Below are 15,610 nucleotides of genomic sequence, written 5' to 3'. Positions count from 1 at the left end.
GCGGTGCTTTGCAGCAGAGAAAGCTAAGTGTGGAGTTTTTGTTACCTTGTCCCTTTGGTGTCTATCACTTCCACCTGTGTTTGTTACCTGCAGAGGTGAGGCTAGTGCTCCTTGCCGGCCAATGCACTAGCCAGGGCAGTTATAGGTGACAAATATGGATGAGGTATCCTGAGGGCGGCGGGGGGAAGGACCCACATAGGACATTAGGGGAGTGCAGGGACAGGCTCAGGTGTGAGCTCAGGTGGTGACCATCCCTCATTCCCTATTGGTATTGCCTTCCTCCACCCTTATTCCATCCCCGTTGTGTGTTGTGCCGTTAGCTGAATGACCATCCTTTCGGCCATTTCACATTGTGACAGTCACTCCGTGACACTTCGCTCATTATAAACAATGAAGCATTACAGCAACAGGTTTTTGTATGAAGCAAATCAATACTCCTATAAGGCTGTTGTTTAGGTTAGGCCCAGTGAGGAGCAAGTTATTGGTAGAAGATTCCCTCATACTGAGCATTGAAGTCAAATGCTGCTCTGATCTGGTTAGGTTTGTGAGGTTGATAGACACCAAAGGATGGAAGATACCAGTATTCTTCTACTTTCTTTAGTGATGGTGCAGGCTCTGCGTGATCTCAGTCAAAAGATATTGGGCATGAAGTCAATGAAATGTTTCTTCATTTCTGGTTTCCTTTTTAAGGTGCGTTTTAAAGATGAAAACCTTGCAGTTGCTTGCTGACGATTGGCAACCTAGTTCTTGAAGTACGAAAGGGTAAAGGTGCTACCCAGCTGCTTGAATGATACTGGGAAAATTCCTTTTCCATGACCTTAATGAATTCTTTGTCCTCTCTTGCAGGTGCCAAATTGCTTTCTTCACTTGTAGACTTGAACACCATTGACCCGAGGTTGTTCATCACAGGACAGATATGGCAGGTAATAGAGATGGTTAGCACTCGACAAAGTGGTGTGGATATACGGTGCTAGTGAAAAGGGAGCTTGTAGTCCCGCTAGCGTAAGTCAAATATAGAGTCACTGCACACGTAGATTTTTGCAAAAGTGAAGGATTTTTATTTTTATTAGACGGTGAAGAAGCGACAGCAAATTGCCTTTATGGCAAGTGATTCTAGAGGATCCACAATTATGCCAGTGTGCCCCAAGTAAATCGCAATCATTGGTGGCAGTGGTAGATCCATAAAGGCAATTTGCTTTGGGCACATTCACATAGTTGTGGATCCTCAGGAACCAGGACCACCTGCTACAAAGGACAATCCATTGACTCTAAAAATATTGCCTAACAGGGAAACTATTTAACTGGTGACTACAACCTCTCTTCTCTAAAGGGCGACTATATGATAAAGGTCATTGTGAGGCCGAAACGTCAAAAAAAGCTGTCGCTTCTTCACCGTCTAATAAAAATAAAAATCCTTCACTTTTGCAAAAATCTACGTGTGCAGTGACTCTATATTTGACCATCACAGGACTGAAGCGTGTTAATGTTGTCATGGGGTTTTTGTTGCTGCTTACAGTCACTTAGCTTCTCCTTCACTCAGAAATGATATGGGCATGACTAAAAATAAGTGCTGCTATGAGTCTTACGTGACAAAATATTTGAAGACTTCTTCATCTTATCTCTGCAGACATTGCCTATGACAACCCAGCCTAGATCAAAAGGTTGGTAAACTGGAGCATCATGTGTCTGTTGATTTGCTGACATACTTTGTGTAGCCAGAAAATGTCTCTGTCAAGCAGAATCAGGATGTCTGCACAGTTGTCAAGAGCTGTAGACTCTCGTGTTGGGCTCTCCTCTGTATTGGATGGTATCTGATTGCAATCCACAATAATGTATAGAGATATCTCCACATTGTTGTCAAGGGAAGTCACTACAAGACTACTTGCTCTTCTTTCAAAGACCTTTGTAGAACCACTGCAGGTTCCTAAGGTGTAGAGGGTATTTCCTTTTAAATTAAACAGATTAAAGAGTTCTGCTCTTGCAAGTGATCAGTTGCTCTGATCGATCAGGATGTCAGATAAGACCCTCGTTCTGGTGTTCCGGAGTGGTCTGGCTGACCATGTAAAGGACGCCCTGGCCACCAGGGAGATTCCCGCCACACTGGAGAAGCTTATCACCATCTCCACTCGCATAGACATTCGTTTTTCGGAGCAATGGTTGGAGCGGTCCCAGTGTAGGCAGAGGTTTAGGTTGGCACCCAGTTTTGCTAAACCTCGGGAACCTCCCGATCGGGCGTCCGAGCTCCAAGGGGCCATGGGGAATTCTTGCGCGGAATCCAGAGCACACGTGGTCTGTCACATTTGCCAGCAGTCTGGTCTCCCTGCCAACAGGTGCCCACTGCGGCCAGGAAAATGCTCGCGTCTAAAGGATGTTGGTGGAAGCCTACTAGATACTGCAATGTTTTCCTCAAAGCTGTCCTTTGAGGGGATGCTTGAGTTTGGCTCTTCCACTCTTTCGGTGGAGGGTTGCATGGCAGAAGGCAATTTTATGTCGTCTGCCTTCGCCCAACGGCACGCAATTCCTCTGGTTTTACTACCTCAGCCAGTCACCATCAGAGTGGTGAATGGAGCGACACTACCTTCTCAGATCACCCACCGGACCGCCTCGCTGATACTCTCGCTGTCTCCTTCCCATCGGGAGATGCTATCTCTCCTTGTCATGCCCGAGGGTATCGACCAGGTCCTCTTAGGGGTCCCCTGGTTGCGTCATCACTCTCCCCATATAGAGTGGTCCTCGGGGAGAATTCTCGGGTGGAGTAAATCCTGTGAGGGTAGTTGTCAGAGGGAGTTCATTCAGGTTGCCTCCACTGAAGTCCCCGCAGATCTCTCCTCTCTCCCCAAATACTATCGAGAGTAAGCAGACGTGTTCTCGAAGAAGGCGGCGGAGACCCTTCCGCCTCACCGCCCTTACGACTGTCCTATTGACCTCTTGCCTAGTTCTGAGCCTCCCCGGGGTCGAGTCTATCCCCTTTCTCTCCTGGAGACAGAGGCCATGTTTCAGTATTACAGGGAGAATCTGGCAAGGGGATTCATTAGGAAGTCGGTGTCGCCAGTGGGGGCGGGATTCTTCTTTCTCCAGAAGAAGAATGCAGAACTACGTCATTTGTTGTGAGTTCATTTTCCCCTTCACCATTGAGGTCTGATGAACTCCCTCTTCTGGTGAAGGAAGGTAGTGAGGCTGATTACCAAGCACCTGAGCTGGATGATGATGACTGGGTGACGGGAATTGCTGACTGGATATAAGGCAGCCGACGCCCTTCTGCCTTGCTGGTGATCTCTCTGAGGGATTCTAGGAGTCCAGTCTGATTCCTGCTCCTCAAAAGCTAAGTTTTCTGCTCTGCTTTTTGCATTTGTGTTTTGGTTTTGTTTTGCCTTGTTTTTCTGGATTTCTGCCATTCCCTGCTGGGGTGAGCTGAATTCCTTTTTGCTCTGTCTTCAGAAAATACCTGAGTACTGATATAGTCTTTTTGAAGCCTAGCGTCTTCAGGGCTTTTTTGCCTATCAGCCTGTTGGCTCTTGTTTTGATAGGGTTTTGGCGGATTGCAGACAGCAGCTTTTCTATCCTGTCCTATTTAGTTAGCTTGGGCCCCATCATTTGCTCAGCCTATCTTTCTATCTGTGTGAGTGTTTTTTCATCTTGCTTCACCGTCATTATATGTTGGGGGCTGCCTATTGCTTTGGGGTCTGCTCTGGGGCAGTTTAGATTTCCCTTTCTGTCTTTAGGCTATTTAGTTCTCCGGCTGTGATCGAGGGGTCTAGGGCACCGTAGGAACCCCCCACGGCTACTGCTACTTGTTGTTGATAGGTTCAGGGGTCTGCAATCTGATAGCTGCCAACTTCTCTGGTTTTCTGGACTTAGTTAGTATTTCTGTTTTTGCCTCCTACGGTGACTAATTCATAACAGTCACTGCATTGATTACAGGTGTCTTAACGCTATCACCGTTAAGAATAAGTATCCTCTGCCACTGATATCGGAACTGTTCGATAGGCTACGGGGAGCGAGAGTGTTTACTAAACTTGATCTGCGGGGGGCTTACAACCTGATTCGCATCCGTGAGGGGGACGAATGGAAGACGGCTTTTAACACCAGGGACGGGCACTATGAATACCTGGTGATGCGCTTCGGGCTCTGTAATGCTCCAGCCGTCTTCCAAGACTTTGTGAACGACATCTTCCAGGGTATGCCCACCACTTCAGTTTTAGTCTGTCTGGATGATATCCTCATCTACTCTCCAGATATTGACTCTCACCGGAGAGATGTTTCCAAAGTTTTCGACCTCCTACGGGAAAACTCCCTCTACGCCAGGTTGGAGAAGTGTGTGTTTGAGCAGGAGTCCTTGCCTTTCCTGGGCTATATCATCTCCGCCCAGCGATTGGCCATGGATCCTGCCAAGCTACAGGTGGTGATGGATTGGCAGGAGCCCCATTCTCTCAAAGCGTTGCAGCGCTTTATGGGGTTCATAAATTATTATTGCCAATTCATCCTCCACTTCTCGACTTTGGTAGCCCCCTAGGTGGCACTCATCAAGAAGGGTGCAAGTCCCAAGTTGTGGTCGGAACCTGTCTCCAAGACCTTCTCCTCCATTAAGTCCCATTTAGCTAGTGCTCCCATTCTACATCGCCCTGATGTAGATAAACCCTTCATTCTGGAGGTGGATGCCTCTTCCGTCGGGGCAGGAGCGGTCCTATTCCAGAAGGACACGCAAGATAGTAAGCACCCATGCTTCTTATTCTCCAAGACCTTCACACCGGCGGAGAGGAATTATTCCATCAGGGACAGGGAGTTGCTAGCGATGAAGTTGGCCTTCTCGGAGTGGAGACACCTCCTGTTCACTCACCACAAGAACTTGGTGTATTTGCAGACAGCCCAGCGGCTAAATTCTCGCCAGGCCAGATGGTCCTTGTTCTTCTCCCGGTTCCACGTCACCCTCCATTTTCTCTCCGGTGAGAAGAATGTCCTGGCCGATTCTCTATCCCGCTCCATGGTGTCATCGGAGGAGGAGCTTTGGCTGATCGTCCCCTCCGAGAGCCTGAGGACCATGGCTCCGGTCGCCCTTGAGTCAGTACCTCCAGGCAAGACATTTGTCCCTGCCCATCTGCGACCAGAGGTCCTCTCTTGGGCTCACTCGTCCAGGGTGGGTGGACATTTTGGGACAAAACGGACCTCTGAGCTTCTGGTGAGGATGTACTGGTGGCTGCATATGGCCCGTGACGTCAGGGACTATATTCGGGTGTGTGTCTCTTGTGCCCAGAATAGGTCCCCTTGGCAGCGACCCGCTGGGCTACTTTACCCCCTGCAGGTATCGGACAGGCCCTGGGAGATGGTCGGTATGGACTTTGTGATGGGACTGCCCAAGTCCAGTGGCAGCACGGTCATTTAGGTTGTCACCGACCATTTCTCCAAGATGGTGCACCTGGTACCTCTCTCTCGGTTACCTTCTGCATGGGGCCCGGCAGCGTTGTTCATTAAACATGTTTTCCGCCTTCATGGCATGCCGGACAAGATTGTCAGCCACCAGGGTCCTCAGATTGCATCTTGGTTCTGGAGAGAGCTCTGTAGTCTGCTCAGCAATGAGCTAAATCTCTCCTCAGCCCATCATCCCGAGACAAACGGGTTGGTAGAGAGAGCCAACCAGACCCTGGTCACATATCTACGACATTTTGTCTGGGCATACTTGCTGCCGTGGGCGGAGTTCACTTTGAACAACGCTGTGGCCGACTCCACCGGTCAGACCCCATTCCTCCTTAATTACGGCCAGCATCCTCGTGTTCCTGTGCCCATGCCCATGTCATCCACTGACTCTAGGGTGACAGACTGGGCGGTGGAGGCATGTGACATTTGGGACCGCACACAGGATGCCACCCGGGCCTCCAAGGAGAGAATGAGGTCCTCCGCTGATGCATACAGGCGCCCTGCTCCCACCTTTGCTCCCAGCGACTTGGTGTGGCTCTCCGCTCGTAACATCAGGCTGTGGGTTGAGTCCACTAAGTTCGTGCCTCGCTTTATTTGTCCCTTCAAGATTCTTGAGCAGGTTAACCCTGTGGTCTACCGTCTGGCCCTTCCTCCACACTTGGGTATCACTAACACCTTCCAAGTGTCCCTCCTTAAGCCCGTTTACATGTCCCGTTTTTCGGAGTTATCTACCAGGACATCAAGCTTGTCCTTGGGCAAAAAATGTTATCTAGTGGACTGGAAGGGTCATGACCCAGAGGCTAGGACCTGGGAACCTGTGGAGAATATTCGTGCTCCACGGCTCATTGCTGCCTTTGAGCATAGCGAGGCACAGGAGGGAGGGGGCCCTAGGAGGGGGGTAATGTTAGGCAACAGGTTTCTGCCTCTGTACAGGCGGAATCCCGAGCCTTGTCTTCTGCGGTCTCTCATTCAGTTCCGGCCGCAGAAGATTCTGCTCAGCAAATACGTCGTTCCGGCGTCTTGATCAGGCCAGTGCTGTCGGTTCAGTTGCTGCTGCCATCTCAGGGTCAGCTATAGCAGCCTGCACTGGTCAGCCGCAAGCAATTCCTGGGACTGTCCTTCTTTCGGGCTACTGAGCATGCCTGCGGGACGACCTCTCATTGGAGGTCGGAGGTCACATGCTCATGTCCTCAAGCTTCTCGGATTGGACCATCAGGAAGGTCCCGGAAGGACACTGCTATAAAAGGTTCGCATGGCCGCTCGGCCATGCGCTAGTATAGACTCTTTAAGCTATGTGTGTGAGTGATGATGAATGCATGAGACTGGTGACTGTCTCATTAAAATTCCCCTCCCTTGGATACGCATGTTTGTAGGGTTTAGGGTTCAGATTCAGCGCCTATTAGTGGCTTCATCTTGCGCCATGGTGCTACATCTCACAGCACCACACTCAGCGCCATACGGTGCCGTCCTGCTCTGGGCACCTTCAGGACCACATTAAGCGGCTGCATCCGCCAGTGTGGCGCCGTGCGCAAGTGTAGCTCTTTCTGCTCTAGTTCGTGTGGTTAGTGGCATCCGCCAGATCTCTTTATTTAAGTAATTCATCTCTTCTTGGCACCGCAGTTGTGGTGTCGAGCACTAGTGTGTCTAGAGGGACTCTAACCCAGTGTCTCAGGAGTAGAGTCCTATGACTTTACAGTAGCCCTTCCATTGCCGAGCTCTGTGAGCATAAACAGGCTACGGCATTTGTGTTTGACGGTCAGACGGCTCTGTGAGGTAACAGAGTCTGCCTCTGTACACACTAGGTGGAGTTAACCCCATGTGTTCCTCTATTGTACCGCCATATAACGTTTGCCATTACCGAGCAGCACCTAAATACTTTCTTTATAATTTGGTGCGTTCCGCCAGCCCGTAACATATATTATATAAGTGGGCTGCATTATTTTCTATGGAGGGGCTGTATTATATTCTATGGGGGCTGCATTATACTCTATGAGGGGGCTACCATATATTCTTTGGAGGGGCTGCATTATACTATATGAGGGGGGCTGCATTTTATTCTATAGGGGTTGCATTATATTCTGAGGGGAGCTACAGTGGGGCAAAAAAGTATTTAGTCAGTCAGCAATAGTGCAAGTTCCACCACTTAAAAAGATGAGAGGCGTCTGTAATTTACATCATAGGTAGACCTCAACTATGGGAGACAAACTGAGAAAAAAAAATCCAGAAAATCACATTGTCTGTTTTTTTTTCCTTTTATTTGCATATTATGGTGGAAAATAAGTATTTGGTCAGAAACAAAATTTCATCTCAATACTTTGTGATATATCCTTTGTTGGCAATGACAGAGGTCAAACGTTTTCTGTAAGTCTTCACAAGGTTGCCACACACTGTTGTTGGTATGTTGGCCCATTCCTCCATGCAGATCTCCTCTAGAGCAGTGATGTTTTTGGCTTTTCGCTTGGCAACACGGACTTTCAACTCCCTCCAAAGGTTTTCTATAGGGTTGAGATCTGGAGACTGGCTAGGCCACTCCAGGACCTTGAAATGCTTCTTACGAAGCCACTCCTTCGTTGCCCTGGCGGTGTGCTTTGGATCATTGTCATGTTGAAAGACCCAGCCACGTTTCATCTTCAATGCCCTTGCTGATGGAAGGAGGTTTGCACTCAAAATCTCACGATACATGGCCCCATTCATTCTTTCATGTACCCGGATCAGTCGTCCTGGCCCCTTTGCAGAGAAACAGCCCCAAAGCATGATGTTTCCCCCACCATGCTTTACAGTAGGTATGGTGTTTGATGGATGCAACTCAGTATTCTTTTTCCTCCAAACACGACAAGTTGTGTTTCTACCAAACAGTTCCAGTTTGGTTTCATCAGACCATAGGACATTCTCCCAAAACTCCTCTGGATCATCCAAATGCTCTCTAGCAAACTTCAGACGGGCCCGGACATGTACAGGCTTAAGCAGTGGGACACGTCTGGCACTGCAGGATCTGAGTCCATGGTGGCGTAGTGTGTTACTTATGGTAGGCCTTGTTACATTGGTCCCAGCTCTCTGCAGTTCATTCACTAGGTCCCCCCGCGTGGTTCTGGGATTTTTGCTCACCGTTCTTGTGATCATTCTGACCCCACGGGGTGGGATTTTGCGTGGAGCACCAGATCGAGGGAGATTATCAGTGGTCTTGTATGTCTTCCATTTTCTAATTATTGCTCCCACAGTTGATTTCTTCACTCCAAGCTGGTTGGCTATTGCAGATTCAGTCTTCCCAGCCTGGTGCAGGGCTACAATTTTGTTTCTGGTGTCCTTTGACAGCTCTTTGGTCTTCACCATAGTGGAGTTTGGAGTCAGACTGTTTGAGGGTGTGCACAGGTGTCTTTTTATACTGATAACAAGTTTAAACAGGTGCCATTACTACAGGTAATGAGTGGAGGAAAGAGGAGACTCTTAAAGAAGAAGTTACAGGTCTGTGAGAGCCAGAAATCTTGATTGCTTGTTTCTGACCAAATACTTATTTTCGACCATAATATGCAAATAAAATGAAAAAAAAACAGACAATGTGATTTTCTGGATTTTTTTTTCTCAGTTTGTCTCCCATAGTTGAGGTCTACCTATGATGTAAATTACAGACGCCTCTCATCTTTTTAAGTGGTGGAACTTGCACTATTGCTGACTGACTAAATACTTTTTTGCCCCACTGTACATTAAATTCTGTGGGGTGGCTGCATTATACTCAGTGGAGTGGCTGCATTATGCTCTGTGGAGTGGCTGCATTATACTCTGTGGGGTGGCTGCATTATGCTCTATGGGGTGGTTGCATTATACTCTATGGGGTGGTTATACTATATGTAGGCTGCATTATACTGTATTGAGGACTATGGGGAATACATTATACTATAAGAAGAACTTTGAGGTGCATTGTACTATGGGAAGTGAATTGTACTACATGGATGCCTATGGGGGTGCATTATACTATATGGAGCACTATGAGGAGTGTATTATACTATTTGGAGAACTGAGCAGTGTATTTTAATATATGGAGGACTATGAGGAGTGTATTATACTATATGGAGGACTAAGGAGTGTACTACAGTCATATGTAAAAGTTTGGGCACCCCTATTAATTTTAACCTTTTTTCTTTATAACAATTTTGGTTTTTGCAACAGCTATTTCAGTTTCATATATCTAATAACTGATGGACTCTATTTCTGGATTCAAATGAGGTTTATTGTACTAACAGAAAATGTGCAATCTGCATTTAAACAAAATTTGACTGGTGCAAAAGTATGGGCACCCTTATCATTTTCTTGATTTGAACAATCCTAACTACTTTTTACTGACTTCCTGAAGCACTAAATTGGTTTTGTAACCTCATTGAGCTTTGAACTTCATAGCCAGGTGTATCAAATCATGAGAAAAGGTATTTAAGGTGGCCACTGGCAAGTAGTTCTCCTATGTGATTCTCCTATGAAGAGTGGCATCATGGGCTCCTCAAAACAACTCTCAAATGATCTGAAAACAAAGATTATTCAACATAGCTTTTCAGGGGAAGGATACAAAAAGTTGTCTCAGAGATTTAACCTGTCAGTTTCCACTGTGAGGAACATAGTAAGGAAATGGAAGAACACAGGTACAGTTCTTGTTAAGCCTAGAAGTGGCAGGCCAAGAAAAATATCAGAAAGGCAGAGAAGATGAATGGTGAGAACAGTCAAGGACAATCCACAGACCACCTCCAAAGACCTGCAGCATCATCTTGCTGCAGATGGTGTCACTGTGCATCGGTCAACAATACAGCACACTTTGCACAAGGAGAAGCTGTATGGGAGAGTGATGCGAAAGAAGCCGTTTCTGCAAGCACGCCACAAACAGAGTCGCCTGAGGTGTGCAAAAGCACATTTGGACAAGCCAGTTACATTTTGGAAGAATGTCCTGTGGACTGATGAAACAAAGATTGAGTTGTTTGGTCATACAAAAAGGCGTTATGCATGGAGGCTAAAAACACAGCATTCCAAGAAAAACACTTGCTACCCACAGTAAAATTTGGTGGAGGTTCCATCATGCTTTGGGGCTGTGTGGCCAATGCCGGCACCGGGAATCTTGTTAAAGTTGAGGGTCGCAAGGATTCAACTCAGTATCAGCAGATTCTTGACAATAATGTGCAAGAATCAGTGACGAAGTTGAAGTTACACAAGGGATGGATATTTCAGCAAGACAATGATCCAAAGCACCGCTCCAAATCTACTCAGGCATTCATGCAGAGGAACAATTACAATGTTCTGGAATGGCCATCCCAGTCCTCAGACCTGAATATCATTGAACAACTGTGGGATGATTTGAAGCGGGCTGTCCATGCTCGGCGACCATCAAACTTAACTGAACTGGAATTGTTTTGTAAACAGGAATGGTCACAAATACCTTCATCCAGGATCCAGGAACTCATTAATAGCTACAGGAAGCGACTAGAGGCTGTTATTTTTGCAAAAGGAGGATCTACGAAATATTAATGTCACTTTTACGTTGAGGTGCCCATACTTTTGCACCGGTCAAATTTTGTTTAAATTCAGATTGCACATTTTCTGTTAGTACAATAAACCTCATTTGAATCCAGAAATATAACTGAGTCCATCAGTTATTAGATATATGAAACTGAAATAGCTGTTGCAAAAAACAAAATTGTTATAAAGAAAAAAGGTCAACATTAATAGGGGTGCCCAAACTTTTACATATGACTGTATGCAATATGGAGGACTGAGGAGTGTATTATACTATATGGAGTTACACTTAGAAAATTTGGCCTAAATTAAGGCACTTCCTTAATACTGCATACAACCTAAACAAGCGGGAAATATATGCCACTTAATAATAAATCAATTTTTATTAAATATTCCCTTTTTAAAAAAAAATACTGAGGACTGTATTATTCTATATGGAGGACTAAGGAGTGTATTTTAATAATTGAAGGACTATGAGGGGTGTATTATATTGTGGAGGACTATGGGAAATGTATAATACTATATGGAGGACTGATGAGTGTATTTAAATATATGGAGGACTGTAGGGAATGTATTATACTATATGGAGGACTAGGGGGAGGGTATTATACTATATGGAGGACTAAGGGGAGTGTATTTTACTATATGGAGGACTATGGGGTACATTATATTATATAGAGGACTATAGGGTGCACAGTTTACAATATGGAAGACTGTGGTGCACATTATAATACATGGAGGCCTATGGGGTGTATTATACTAAAATACTGCATATTTGTAGAGTGATTGGATTATGCCAGAACAAAAATCATTGTTCTCAGCAGCACATTGCCGGTGAAAACCGCAGATATGCTGCTGATAACATGATACTGTATGGGGACAGATTTATCTACTAGAGGTTGTTCTGTTCCCATCATTCTTCCTCAGTCGGTGTAAAGAGGCCAGGAAACAAGTGTCAATCTGAACTCAGCGCATGTAAATACAACAGAAATGCTTCTGTGTGATGTGCAATATGTTAGCATTTGGGTCCCCATTTAAAACTTTTTCCTAGGGCCCCACTTCGCCTAAAACCGGCCCTGCATGTAAACATGTCCTCTGTGGGCCGTCCGTGTGCTGTACGTGTGTTGTACGTGTGCGTCCGTGTGTTGTAAGTGTGTTGTACGTGTGCTGTCCATGTGCCGTCTGTGTTTTACATTGAAAATATGTGAGAAGCTTTCTAAGTTCCTTTACAGTATCCATACTGGAAAAACACGGATGGCACATGGACGAGACACTGATTGAAAACACTGGTGATACCGATATCGGTGTAACACGTACTTGTTTTACATGGACATGGCCTAACAGTGTTGTTGTTGGAATATTTCAGGATTGGAGACACCACTTTGAATTTTGTTCATGACCCCAATTTGTCTAAAACCGGCCCTGTATATATGTATGTGTGTATGGCAATATATATATCTGAAGCTTTGTCGCCATAAAAGGAGGGGGGCCCAGACACATTTCTTCAACATGGGCCCCAACTGTCAGTGTCCACACAATCCTAGTCAGTTTTACCATATGGTGAACATGGCAAATAGAAAAAAACAAATGTGAAATTGCACTTTTTTTGCACTTTCAACGCATTTGCATTTTTTTCACCGTTTTTCCGTGCACTATGTGGTAGAATGAATGGTGTCATTGAAAAGTACAATTCATCCCGCAAACACAAGCCCTCATATGGCTATACTGACCCAAAAATAATAAAGATATGGCTCTTGGAAGAAGGGGAGGAAAAAAGTGATGTGCTTGGTGATGTCACATCAGTGTTCTACATGGAATGTTGATGTCACACAAGTTGTGATGTCACAGTATGAAGAGCTGATAAAAGTTCCGTTCGCTGTCACAGGCTTTGAGGGTTTTTAGAGTTTGTGGAGTGAAGGTTTTGCTATTTCTGTTGAGCAAAATGTGTAAAAATATGCGCAAACGTCGCTTTATTATCGAGTCTGATACAGAGGATGACGGCATTATTGACCAGGTGAGTGGCGGCATCGATATGAAATGATTTAGTCTTAGTTTTTCCTCCTGGGTGTTCCTCCACCAGTGCCCATGCTGTGACGTGTAATACAGCCCTGTGGTACATTTAGTAGTGCCCATATTTCAGTGCACAGCAGTAGTTCCAGGCCTGAAATTCTCATTGATTTTGACTTATGGAAAATTCAAGTTATAGAAATGTCGTTATTTTTCTCTTTTCCTTTCCCAGGTTCCGGTTGATAAAAAATGCCGCACAGTTTCTGTGTCCGACATACAGGACGGCAGCGGTGATGAGAATCTCCGTCAGGTGAGCGCTCACTTCTCTCCAGCGCTGTCTGCGGCTCCGGGCATCTGGCGGAGATCGGTGGACGGCGCATTCTGTGATTATACCGCTATATCGCTGCTTCTCCCTCAGTCTCACTGTTTGGGTCTTTGTGTTTCTTTATTTCAGTATCGTCCACTTATTCCAAGGTCTCCAATTAGCCTTGGATATGAAGATGTCGGCTCTGGCTCCCACCTGCTAAGTACAGAGTCAGGTCTGTAATAAAGTGTCTGGAAGGATCATAAACGCCTTCCTGTCAAATAAGAAATGAGACTTTTTATTGATTAGGAAAACTGAACGACACAGAAGTAAATGACGATATTTGTTCTTTTCTCCAGAGCACAATTCTCCCCGATCCAGCTTGGTAGAAGAGAAGACAGCGAGGTAATGTATTCCTATATAACAATATTATCTGGGTCATGTTCATGTTATCTGGTCGCTAGGTGGCGCTGTTATTGGCATTTTCTCCCATAAATTGTCAGCTGTGTGTCTGTAGGTCGTGTATGGCCTTAGTATATAACCAGTATTGATGTGTGATCCTCTCTGATCTTCTGTGACCAGGAGACAGGAGCGTCCCACCAATTACTGTTTTCTGAGGGATCTGTCTTCTCCCAAATCCATATATGTCACCAACTTCCATGAGAACAAAGAAAAGTTGATACGGCGTCTGTACAAGTTTTATAACAGGACCGTCTTTGAGAACAAGGTATTAAGTTATAACACACAGCCCGGAATAGGGAGATACAGGGATGAAGGGATAGACCTAGGGTTAGTGTATCCAGTGTATATAGTATATACCTCTATATTATATAAGTATAGGGTGATATGGGGATAGTGAATGGAGGGTCAGACCTAGGGTTAGTGTATCCAGTGTATATAGTGTATACCTATATATTATAAAAGTATAGGGTGATATGGGGATAGTGAATGGAGGGTCAGACCTAGGGTTAGTGTATCCAGTGTATATAGTATATACCTCTATATTCTATAAGTATAGGGTAATATGGGGAATATTGAATGGAGGGTTAGAGATAGGGTTAGTGTATCCAGTGTAAATAGCATATACCTCTATATTCTGTATTTTCTCCTTCCTTACTCTGTAGCTTCCTGCATATATGGACATAAGCTGGAATAAAAGGCTGTGTAAAACGGCCGCTCGCACCGGCTTCCGGGAGAATAATGGGCAGCGCTACGCCATCATCCAGTTATCGGATAAAGTCTGCGATTCTGCAGGTAGGCTTCACATCAGGCACAATTTATAGATTTGCTTGTCTGACATCTTCTATACATCTTACTCCTGATTGCAATTAAATGCTGCTTTGTCCTCAGAACGACTCCGAGACACAATGATCCATGAAATGTGTCATGCTGTATGCTGGGTCATCGATGGCAATGGAGAATATGCCCATCACCAGTTATGGGAGCAATATTGTGGGAAGGCCGCAGAGAACCACCCTGACCTCCCACCCATTACTGTCCTCCACAGTTGGGAGTACCACTACCCGGTGATATACATATGCCCAAAGTGCCCGTACAGGTAAGATATAACTCACATAAACCACGGATAGACGGGAGCCTGATGCTGGTCCTGGGTTGAATGTGTTAGTTACTATCACTCTCTCCTTCACGGCTTCTGCAGGCAGACATGAAAGGTCTCTGACATTGATGTTGGATGTGATTGCACATTTAGGATCAGTCTTTAATGTAAGCTTTATCTCCTACCCCAGAGTCGGACGTTGGACGGATTCTCTCGACACCAAGAGGTTATGGTGTGGCTACTGTAATAGCAAGTTAGTTCTTGTAACCTGAGAAGATCCAACAGTGACCACCCAGCTCTATCATCAGTCCGACCATCGGATCGGCCAAAATGGCAACACATAGATCAAGTCATCCAGAAGACTGGTGGAAAGTCACATCTCAGTCTTCCACCATAGTATCATCTCATGGGCAGCACGGTGGCTCAGTGGTTAGCACTGGTGTCTGCAGTACTTGGGTCGTGGAAGCAAATCCGACCACGTACGTCTGCATGGAGTTTGTATGTTCTCCCCGTGTCTGCGTGGGTTTCCTCCGGGTTCTCCGGTTTCCTCCCACACTCCAAAAATATACTGATAGGTTAATTGGCTTCGTTACAAATTGTCCCTAACCTGAATGATGGGGAAACAAATCCATCATTAAATACAAATGTCTTACACAAACAAGTTTCATGCTGTCAATCATTCAGTATTCAGCCCATTTACAGAAATATTTAGCTAATAGAAATGTGTTGGATCCAGCTTGAAGCCTAACTTTGAATGCAGCTCCTGATGTTAATGCAGCCTAATGCAAAATGTAGATTTTCCTTTCCTGAATCCAGAGCTTGTGCTTTCTCTGTCATCA

General features: G+C 45.6%; 1 long non-coding RNA gene across 1 annotated transcript; it reads left to right on the top strand.

Annotated features, from left to right (window-relative positions):
• Window positions 1-13,158: 13,158 nt before the first annotated feature.
• LOC141096631 (uncharacterized) lies at window positions 13,159-13,620 on the top strand. Its single transcript, XR_012233735.1, has 3 exons — window positions 13,159-13,219; window positions 13,364-13,448; window positions 13,573-13,620. It is a non-coding gene; the product is annotated as an uncharacterized lncRNA (long non-coding RNA).
• Window positions 13,621-15,610: the final 1,990 nt, after the last annotated feature.

This window comes from Dendrobates tinctorius, unplaced genomic scaffold (genome assembly GCF_039654945.1).
Source record: "Dendrobates tinctorius isolate UK_male_01 unplaced genomic scaffold, ASM3965494v1 ptg000075l, whole genome shotgun sequence".
In the NCBI taxonomy this organism is placed as follows: domain Eukaryota; kingdom Metazoa; phylum Chordata; class Amphibia; order Anura; family Dendrobatidae; genus Dendrobates; species Dendrobates tinctorius.
The sequence above is the reverse complement of the archived record's forward strand: the minus strand, read 5'-3'. Positions and strand labels throughout refer to the sequence as shown.